Source organism: Medicago sativa, chromosome 3 (genome assembly GCF_051527215.1).
Source record: "Medicago sativa cultivar Bolivia chromosome 3, Bolivia_mono, whole genome shotgun sequence".
In the NCBI taxonomy this organism is placed as follows: Eukaryota; Viridiplantae; Streptophyta; class Magnoliopsida; order Fabales; family Fabaceae; genus Medicago; species Medicago sativa.
The window spans coordinates 78,837,887-78,849,264 of NC_140751.1; the positions used below are offsets into that span (position 1 = coordinate 78,837,887).

The 11,378-nt window shown below is 33.7% G+C and overlaps 1 pseudogene; it reads right to left on the bottom strand.

The window, feature by feature from the left end:
• Positions 1-768: 768 nt before the first annotated feature.
• On the bottom strand, positions 769-10,483 carry LOC146940566 (uncharacterized; annotated as a pseudogene).
• Positions 10,484-11,378: the final 895 nt, after the last annotated feature.

Here is an 11,378-nt window from a genome sequence, read left to right on the forward strand (position 1 = left end):
TATACCGTAAGTTATTTCTACACGAAAAATGTAAGATCCCGATATTTTATTTTATTATTATTTTTATGCTAAGGTATTTTATCATAATTTGAAGCAAAAATATTTTATCGGTATGATTTATTGAGTGATGATATTATTTCTCTCTTAATAAAAAATATTTTTGAATTGTTTTTATTTACTATGTGGTCAAATCCTCGTTTATAATTATTTAGCTGATGTCTTATTTATTTATCTTACTAGGTCTTATTAACATTTCTCTTGTTAACGAGTGCTTCCGGGACACTCTTTAAGTATTCCATATTTAATAATCATTCTTTTAAAAAGTCAACTATTACAATTTCCAATGCATTCAATACACAACTTTTCATTAAAAATTTACTAATTAAAGTGTTTAAAGAGTACCCCGTGGACATTCGTTAACATTTCCCTTACTTTATTATATTATAATAGGAAAAATGGGTGTCATTTATTAAGTTACTAACTTAGTTTTATTATAACTAGACCATTGACCCGTGCGAACAAATATAGCGCAAATATGAGAGTAAATACTTTACTTGAATCGAAAAAATAGTATAATTCAATTCATAAAATAAATTGCCACAAACGTTTTTAATGTACCATATTAAACAATTTCCATGACATCGACCCTGTTACGGTAACATAACATATAAATTAATGGCATAGTTTATTGAAGAAAAGAAAATCCAACGTTTGTCGACATAAAAATAGTACCGATATGCAATAACAACAATACTACAAAACAAAGTGCTACACATTACGGAAAACTTCTATGTAGACCACGTTTGATGTCACATCAGTATCTTGGCCGTCCTCATCATTGATCAATATCTTTAAACCATCCCTTGAAGTAACCCTCGATACTGCGACGTACAATTGTCCATGTGAAAAAACAGGAGACAATAGATAGACACCAACATTTTTCAAAGACTGGCCCTGACTCTTATTAATAGTCATTGCAAATGAGACAGACAACGAAAACTACCTTCGTTTAAACTTGAACGGAATTCTCGTATCAGACGGTTGTAGCGATAACCTTGGAATAAACACCTTTTCACCTATATTAGATCCAGATATTACCTCTGCCTCGAGCACAAATTTACCCATCTTCGTAATAATCAATCTTGTATTGTTACATAAGCCCAAATTTTGATCTATGTTCCTCAATAACATCACAGGTACTCCTACTTTCAATCGAATCCTATGATTTGGCAATCCGGACGCAACAATGGTGTTGAGAAATTCAGGCGTGTGGATGTCGTCCACTGCGTCACCGTCTAGGTTTTTATGATAAGGTGTATCATAACTCAAATAAGTTTTTTCCTCACCAGGAATCAAGTCTAACACATAATCATTAACCTGATCAACAATTGTATTCTTTGGTGCCAATATTGCTCTACTTTGAAAATATTCTACTTTACCAATGTTTCCTAACAAATTTGGGTAAGTGCTTGCAACAATAGATGCAATAGGATTACCTGAACTTGGAATAAGCAAGTCAGACGGGATTTTAACGGATATGTCGATATCATTGATTTCCTCAGTTGTACCATCCCCAACTCTTAAAACCCAGTCAGAAAACAACTTCCTCTCTTCAATATCCGCTTCAGATGCGCCGCTTAGAACCCTCATATTTTTTGTAAGTGTAAGGACTTCACAGTGCCTCCATAAATTAGATGAGTTAATTGAAGCATAGACAATCTCTGGCCTGGTAGCTTTGGGCATGACTGGTAATATCTGTCTGAAATCTCCACCTAAGACAACAACCTTACCACCAAACGGTATGTCCTTGTTTCTTTCATCTACAGTCTTTAGAACATCTCTCAAGGATCGATCAAGTGCTTCGAAACAATGCTTGTGCATCATTGGCGCTTCATCCCATATGATAAGTTTAGCCTTAATCACCAGCGATGCCAACGGTGTATTCGGGGTAGCTCCATACATCGAGCATTCGTCGATTATAAAAGGGATACCGAATCTTGAATGTGCAGTTCTTCCACCGGGTATAAGCAAGGCAACAATCCCACTCGATGCACATGCTAAAACAATCTCACCATTAGACCTCAAAGCAGCTGACAAAGCCCTCCAAATAAATGTCTTCCCCGTACCACCATAACCGTACAGAAAAAACAACCCAGGTTTGTTATGTATAAGAAGGAAAGTGAAATTTTTGTTATGTATGAACCGCAACAAAAAAATAATTACCTATTTAGGAATATGTGTTCAAGTGTTTACCAGTTAGGCAGTGATAGGACAGAAGACTTTCTATGTTTCTTCCAGCTATAAATCAAGAAATGGGTTAAAAATTGCAAGACAAATAAAAGAGTTTTGATGGTTTGGAGTCGATTTTATTTGGAAAGGATTTTTGTCTTGCAAACAAAATAGGAGCAATATGTTAATAGGAGTGATTTGTTTTTTTTTTTTTTGTTTATCTGTTTAGCAGCAAACGATTTTTGTCTTCCAAACAAAATAGTAACAATCTGTTAAAGTGATTTGTTTTTTTTTTTATGTTTATCTTGCAAACAAAGTAGGAGCAATTTGTACGATTTTTGTATTGGAAACAAAATAGGAGGAAACTGTTACTGAATAGGAGCGATTCTTCTTTTTTGAAGGAAAATAGGAGCGATTCTTTGATTTTAGAAGAATTTGAAAATAACATTTTGATTAAATTAATTAAATTAAATAGGGGTAATACAGTAAGCATTGAATTTAGGTTAAAATTAGGGCAATTGTTGGTGTCCGGGTTAACTTTAAAAATAAGATTGTTTCTAGTTTTATGCTAGTCCTAGTCGCTGGTTAGAAAGCACACGTTCATGTTCATTCAATACTGGAAAGTAGGAGATACAATTTCTTCCCTCTATTCATATGACCATGACACACCACTTTCCACTCAATGATTTAGTTCCACTCATTTAGGAAGGAAGTTGGCAGGGGGTTGCTCTCTATGAATAAAGGTCGGTTCCCTCTTTCTCTCTCAGTTATTCATTATTGATATCACATTTAGAAAATAGAGAGAAACACATAATGAAAGGGATAGAACTTAGAAGGAGAAACAAGAGGAGGGACAAGCAAATAAGAGTCATTTCATGGTTAATCCCCCAGTAAGAGGGAACTACATTATTATCTTTCTTAATTATAATTCTAGAATCAATGTTAGTGTTAGCCAAACCCTTTACGTGTTAAAGTGAAAACATTTTTGAATTTTGCCAAACCCATCAGCCTAGAATGTTAAAGTGTTAGTTAGTTTTGGCATTAAGAATTAGTGGTGAATTATTTTGTGAAGGTAGAGACGTAATGGAACAAAGAATGCTTCATGGAAATTTTAAAAGTTGTTGTTGTGAAGGTAAGGGCATCACTCCATGCGCTTCCGTACGTGTATGCGTGTATATATTTGTGTTATGATAATTATCATAGTGTTGTTGTTTTGAAATGAATGCTATGTGTTATATATTGGTGATGTGATAATTATCTTGGTGGTGTTGTTTTGGCATGAATATTATGTGTATTATTTTTTTTGGTATTGTTTTAACATAAATACTATTTGTTTATGGGTGAATAATTTAAGTAAGTGATTCAAAACTATATCCAAAGGTGGGTTACTAGACTATTGATTTTAGGAGACTACCCAACGGTGGGGTATTTACGTAGACATTCATGCATTAGATGACTCAGACAAATGCCAAATGGTGGGGCAATGACCATCGAGTTTTAGGAGTTATTACCCAACGGTGGGATAGTGACGATTCATTTGCATTAGGTGATTCAAAATAATGCACAACGGTGGGGGTACTGAACATCGAAATTTTAGGAGTTATTACCCGATGGTGGGGGTATTGCCCAATGGTGGGGTATATTGTCCAATGGTGGGACATTTGACTCCGTTTAGAGGTGAAATCCGGATCATGAGCATTGGCATATAAACTGACCAATAGGGAGTAACGCATTTTAGTCAAGTTGTAACTTAAGGCTAGGGGTGGTGATTAAGAAACTGATGAATGTATCTTGTACTATTTATTTATTTTTGGTTATCTTTTGTTTAAATTTATATCTGCATGCATATTTGTACTTTGTTTGTTAGTTGGAGATGACCCTTACTTTTGGACAGATAACCGTCAATCCGTCTTTCCTCCATGACGGTGAAGTCTGGGAGGCAAAGTGATCTAGTAGAAGAAGACACAAGTAAAACAGTGGTGCACATATGGAGGCTTGATATAATCCGACACTGGTATTAGCCTTGTTGAGAAAACTTTTCACAAGCATCCAGAACTTTGACCAGCTAGGTGTAGTCTTGGGTAGAAAAAGACCAAGTGTCTTGTTATTAGGAATAATATATTTTTGATGTAAAATTTACTATTTTGGAAATTCAAAGAGAAGATTATTATTTATTGTTTATTTTAGAGTTGATGAGTTTCAGTTTACTAATATTATTATTTTAAAAAATAATAATTATTCATCTTTTCATTAAGAATTTTGTTAATTAACGTCCGAAAAAAATCGGGTCGTTATAAAAAAGAACACAGTAGTATTCAAATGTTTGCATTGTATGCCGCCATTCTTACGTAAATTATGTACTTTTTTTCAAGACTTATTACACCACTAACGTGGGACGAGGATTTGATTAATACACATTATATTATATATACTACTAATGAAGATATAAATTGTTATAGTCGAATTGCAAAATAGAGAAATATCAATACGCGTAATAACTAATTAAGCGAAGTTTGTGTCGTAATGAATGTTTATAGAAGGCAACCAAGTGCTACCCTGAAGCCATGATTCAATAGTGAATTAGTAGCCTCATCTTTGGTAATAAGACCTTTTGCTCATTTCACTCTTGATGTAGCATTGACCCTAAGTCTGGCGTAGCCAAACTCCGCGAAGTAAGAGTTATTGGTGTTTGGGTTCGTTAAGTTCCAAATAATGTACCCACTCCAATGAATAAAATCATCCATATAATTGTTGATGTATACTGCCCTTGAAAATGGCCTCCACGGCCTTGCCAAGTAAGCCTTCACAGTTGATTGATAAGGTATGAGTTCAACATCTGACATGATTGCGCAGTTCTAAAGAACTATTCAACTTTTTTAATGATAATATTGTGTGCCATACGCTCTCACAACGTTCTTTTCTCCTTGACTCGACCTCCTCGCATAAATAATGGAGTTCTGAATCAAAGTAGTCGATTGGTCGAAGATGAAGTTGATCGTTCCAAAAATCGCACAATAACGGTAGAATTGACAGCCACTCTCTACATATAGTGTGTCTCGATAACCACGAAACGTACAATGGAAAAATGATGATCGATCGCCTACAACATTAAGTGTTACTGCTTACTCACCTCGAGGACTAACTGTGTTTTCAAATGCAATTGTCAAGCAATGAAATAGTTGTACCAAAGGGTGACTGCAACCACATTTTCGTTCATATAAAATAGTAATCTATATAATTAGCTAGTTGGATATTACTATATCTTTCTCATTCGCTATGACAAATAAAAGACTCAAATTTTTGCATGTTCTCGAGGGAAATTTTCTTTAAGAAATTCCTATAAGTGTTTTTTCTTTTTAAAATAACATACATAATAAACAAACAAAATATGCAATATAATAAACAAATAAATGTTATAAACCTATAAAAAAATGTTATAAACAGATTAGGATAACATTTTAAATTATAAATACTAATATGTTTTTTTAACATAAATATAAATAATAATTTGTATAAATAAAATACTGTAACATTTTCAATCATTTTTTCTGTTGGATTTTTCCAAAGTGACGCAAACTCTAATTAGTTTATAAATCTTACTTCTTGAACTAATTTAGCATGTAATACAAAGTTAGTGTACTAAAAATTTGTTGAACATAGCGACGTCACTATATAAATAATTTATGACACTTGTTAGCATGCCTGTAAGGGTTTTTTTTTTTTTTATGAGGAGCCTATAAGGTTTTAGTGTTACATGCACAATAAATATAAAAATTTAAAAGATAGTCTTAATGTTTATATGTGTTTTTGTAAGTGTGTGCATGCGTGTGTGTGCAAGCGCACATAAAATACTTTTTTTTTCCTTTCAGTTTAAGGTTTTCTTAGTGTTGTTGATGCTTATACCGTAATTCACTCGTTTGAGGTTATTAGTGCTAATTGTTTATTATTTTCTATTCATCACTTTTCATTTTAACTTTCACCTCGTTCAAACAATTTACCAAGAAGTCGAGATGTTGTGAATGAATTGTTTTCTAATATTGTAATGCATGAGCACTTATTTCGGTTATCTTCCTCTGTTAAATTCTCTTGCCATATATGCAAATGGGCAAAAGTTATGGTGCATAAGCATTTGTTTATGCACCATGCATAAGGACTTCCCAACCATTAGATTTATTGGACACTTGTAATAATCCTAGCCTTCATCTCTCTCTCTCTCTCTGCATTCCTCTCTCTGCATTCCAGTGGTAGAGCAACCCCTTCATCTCTATGCATTCCTCTCTCAACCGACCACCTCCACCACACCCTCCATCCTCCGTCCACCCCATCACCGTCACTTCCGTTCCTCCACCGCCGTCAACTCCGTTCCCCACCGCCGTCACCTAATTCCTCTGTCTTCTCCGGTGAATCCGTCACCTAATTCCTCTGTCTTCTCCGGCGAATCCGGCGAATCCGTCACCTAATTCCTCTGTCTTCTCCGACGAGTCCGTCACCTAATCCAAACGAGAATCTGTCGCTCGTTCTCTCTCTCTCTGTTTGCTTTTTTTAATTAATTCTTTTTTGAATCGGACTTTTTGCATCTAACCAGCAAAATTGCTTCTTGTTGGTTATTACTTGTAACTAATGAATGATTTGTATTACAGGTTGCACTGAGAAATTTTGAGAACTTGAGCATGCCAGGAACCATTTTGATTCCCACACCTTGTGTTTGTTATTAATTTTGACTGTTAATTTTGGTGAGTTCTGGCGAGTTATTCTTATGTTTCTTATTTGGATTTTTTATTTGTGGTGCTTGCATATTCCAGTTACGACTCTCCCAAGCATTATCCTCTTTTGCTTTGATTTATTTTTGAAATAGAATTGGGTATAGATTGAGAAGATGATTGAAGTTAGGTTTGGATTTGGAAAAGAAAGGTTAGAGAGGTGGCTGTTGGAATAAGAAAGAGGTGGCTGTTTGATTCAACACACTGCATCCTCTTTTGTTATGTGCTAATTATGTTACATGCAGTATTAAGTTGATGTACTACTACTAAGGATCTTCAAAATTGACTTAGATTTTTTCTTGTATTGTTGCTTAATTGCTTTGCTATCTATGTTCATTTGTTTCCAAATTTTGGTTTGAGTTTCTGAATTGTGTTGTGTTAACTTGCATTACTATATGGTGCAGCAGGGTTATAAACAAATTTTTGGCTTCAAGTTTTGTGTTGCCATGTCTGCTACTATTAAAGACAAAAAAGGGAACAAAGGAGTTCCCTCTCCGAATTTGATTCTAGCTAATCTAAATTTATTGCTTTTTGGCATTGTTTATGGTATTTTTGGAAATAACATGCCAATGATGGTAATCCATTGGCATCATGTACTAACATCAATGTCAGTGTTGAAATCTGAAAGATTGTTTAAAAAGGTAGTTTTTTGCCGGGGTTGGATCGGACGAGTCTGCTGCTGTTAGCAGCTGTTGCTGCTAGCCGAGGGTGCTGCAAGGACTGTTTTGCTGTTGTGTTAGCAGCTGCTGCTGTTGGTGTTGGTTTGGTTTTGGTATTGGCTAGTTTCTAGTGGGATCCAAGACTCAGGGACCTTTTAATGAACACAAATTGGACCTATCTAAGACTCAGGGACCATTGGTAACATATGTACTAACATCTTTGTGATTGATATTGTTTCTAGTGGAAAAAATTTCTGATTTTAATATTGCTACTTGAAAGCATTGTTGTTTTGTATAAGCATGGTTTCAAGCCAAAGTATTGGTGTTGGGATTCACATAGGGAGAGTTCTTTAAGCTCATGTAATAGAAATACAAATAACATGATTAGAGCCTAAACGTAGTTCTTAAGCTCATGTACACTTGATATATTGAAGGACTTGCACAGAGCCTAAACGCCTAAACACAGTTGTATTGTCTCCATTGTGCATAGAGCCTAATTGTTTTTCTAGTTTTCTCTTATCCTATTATGCTTAGCTATTTGCATAGTTTTGACTTGTTTATCATCAATGCAGCTAACTCACGGAAACCATTTTCACTGCAAAATGGTTTTGGAGTCTAACTCACGGAAACCATTTTCACTGCAAAATGGTTTTGGAGTACAACTCACGGAAACCATTTTCACTGCAAAATGGTTTTGGAGTACAACTCACAGAAACCATTTCCACAGCAAAATGGTTTTGAAACCAACTCACAAAAACCATAGCCATAGCAAAACCATTAGACAATTATTTTGGCTTCTCATAGAAGACTATCAAAACCATTAAACCATAATTATGGTTTCAGTAATAATTTCAGTGTATAACATCTTAATCATTATTCAAAACCATCTAACAATAATAATTTCATTAAAAACCATTACACAATTATCTTGGTTTCACATACATGATTATCAAAACCATTAAACCATAATTATGGTTTCAGTAATAATTTCAGTGTATAACATGTTAAACAACGTTCCAGTAAAGAAACTCATAATCCATACTCATTTCTCTCTCTAACTCATAAAAAGCTTATTCAAAACAACTTGTTTTGTGCAAAATAGTTGTTTTGCACAAATAAGCTGTTTTGTATAAATAAGTTGTTTTGAATAAGCTGTTTTGCACAAATAAGCTATTTTGTATAAATAAGTTGTTTCGAATAAGCTGTTTTGTATAAATAAGTTGTTTTGAATAAGCTATGTTGCACAAATAAGTTGTTTTGTATAAATAAGTTGTTTTGAATAAGCTGTTTTGCACAAATAAGCTATTTTGTATAAATAAGTTGTTTCGAATAAGCTGTTTTGCATAAATAAATTGTTTTGAATAAGTTGTTTTGCATAAATATGTTGTTTTGCATAAATAAGTTGTTTTGAATAAGTTGTTTTTTAAAATGAAATCGGAATAAGTTGTTTTGTATAAATAAGCTGTTTTAAATAAGTTGTTTGGCACAAATAAGCTGTTTTGTATAAATAAGTTGTTTTGAATAAGTTGTTTTGCACAAATAAGCTATTTTGTATAAATAAGTTGTTTCGAATAAGCTGTTTTGCATAAATAAGCTGTTTTGAATAAGTTGTTTTGCATAAATATGTTGTTTTGCATAAATAAGTTGTTTTGAATAAGTTGTTTTTTAAAACGAAATCGGAATAAGTTGATTTGTATAAATAAGCTGTTTTGAATAAGCTGTTTTGCACAAATAAGCTGTTTTGTATAAATAAGTTGTTTTGAATAAGTTGTTTTGCACGAATAAGCTATTTTGTATAAATAAGTTGTTTCGAATAAGCTGTTTTGCATAAATAAGCTGTTTTGAATAAGTTGTTTTGCATAAATATGTTGTTTTGCATAAATAAGTTGTTTTGAATAAGTTGTTTTTTAAAATGAAATCGGAATAAGCTGTTTTGTATAAATAAGCTGTTTTGAATAAGTTGTTTTGAACAAATAAGCTGTTTTGCATAAATAAGTTGTTTTGAATAAGCGGTTTTAAAAAAAGTGATCCTAATAAGTTGTTTCGAATAAGCTGTTTTGCATAAATAAGCTATTTTGAATAAGTTGTTTTTTAAAATTAATCGGAATAAGCTGTTTTGCATAAATAAGTTGTTTTGAATAAACGGTTTTTAAAAAATCATTCTAATAAGTTGTTTTGCATAAATAAACTATTTCGAATAAGCTATTTTGCATAAATAAATTGTTAAGAAAAAAAATTATAATATGGGGCTTTATTAGGCCCACAAATAAATAGATTTTAGAGTGGACTTGGCCCCAAATAATTCTTTTCACTTAGGGTGTAGAAAGCAATTATGTTGGGTGTAGAAAGCAATTATGCACGGTGCATAAGGATCTCCTTATGCACCATAACCACACCCATGCAAATGGGATGCAAGGAGCATAGTCAACAATTCGAGGTTTATAGAATATATGCCTTTTTGTCATGTGGGATCTCCATGTAACGTGGAATCAATGCAGCAATTGGATTTATCATTATTTATAGCATGAAAGGACGGGGAAGGGGCTTACTGGGATCAATGGAAGATCTCAAAAATAACCAAGATGATTTTGAAGCGTCATCTTTCTCACCTGAGCCAAATAACATGTCCATGAAGAACCTAAGATTGTAGCCACTCCAGCAACTACATAAACCTAAAACAAGATCATATTTTGAATTATTATATTGGACATATGCTTCTGGCATATTTTACATATATATATATATATATATATATATATATATAACAAAGGTTACAAAGGCATACATGTTTGGTTCCAAAACCCTGGTCTCTGAAAATTTCTTCTGCAATAACATGTCGATGCAAGAGGTTGTAGCATACATATGTCGTTGAAACCTTTAGTTATTTAAAATAACACCGAACCATGAAATTGAAGGTGAGAAAAACACAAGAAGGGGGGGTTGAATTGTGTTTTGAAAAATTCTTCGTTTCTCCTAAAAACTGAACACACTGATCAGAAGCTAAGTGAGACAGCTTCTGAAGTGATAATCAGAATCTAAATGCAGCGGAATAAAACAGAGAGAGAAGAAGAACGACACAAAGCAATTATACTGGTTCCTTCCACAATCCGGAAGTAGTCCAGTCCCCTTTGCACTTCCAAGGAGATTTCACTATGAGTAATATCTGATTACAAATGCTCAAGCACACAACCAAGAGACTTCCTTTGCTCAAGCACACAAGCTAGAGACTTCCTTTGCTCAAGAACACAATCAAGAGACTTCCTGCTCAAGCACAACTGCAAGAGACTTCCTAACTAAACAAAATTACACAGAAAATTGTTTAAGGTTGAACACTTGATATACAATCAGAGGTGCTCACAATACAAATCAGATACAGACTCAATGGACTTAAGAATTTCTAAGATATGACTTTGAGACACAGAAACTCTAAGTGAATGCAGAACAATTTCAGCAGAGGTTTGGTACTTGTGAAAATCTTGTGAGTCTTTCGTTCAGCGTTCTTGCATTCCCAAATCTCTAGGTCTTCACTCCTTTATATAGAGGTGTGAAAGAGACGTTGTGAAATTGCCAGCACACCAAAGAGTCGTTGTTGAAGCTTGATCTTTCACCAATGATCTTTTGCCTGATTTGGTTGTTGTCCTATGAAGAACCAATTTGAAATCCATTCCTTATCCAAAGGAACATATATGCAGGCGAGACCGTATTCTGGAGCTGTTTTCTTGTCTTGTAG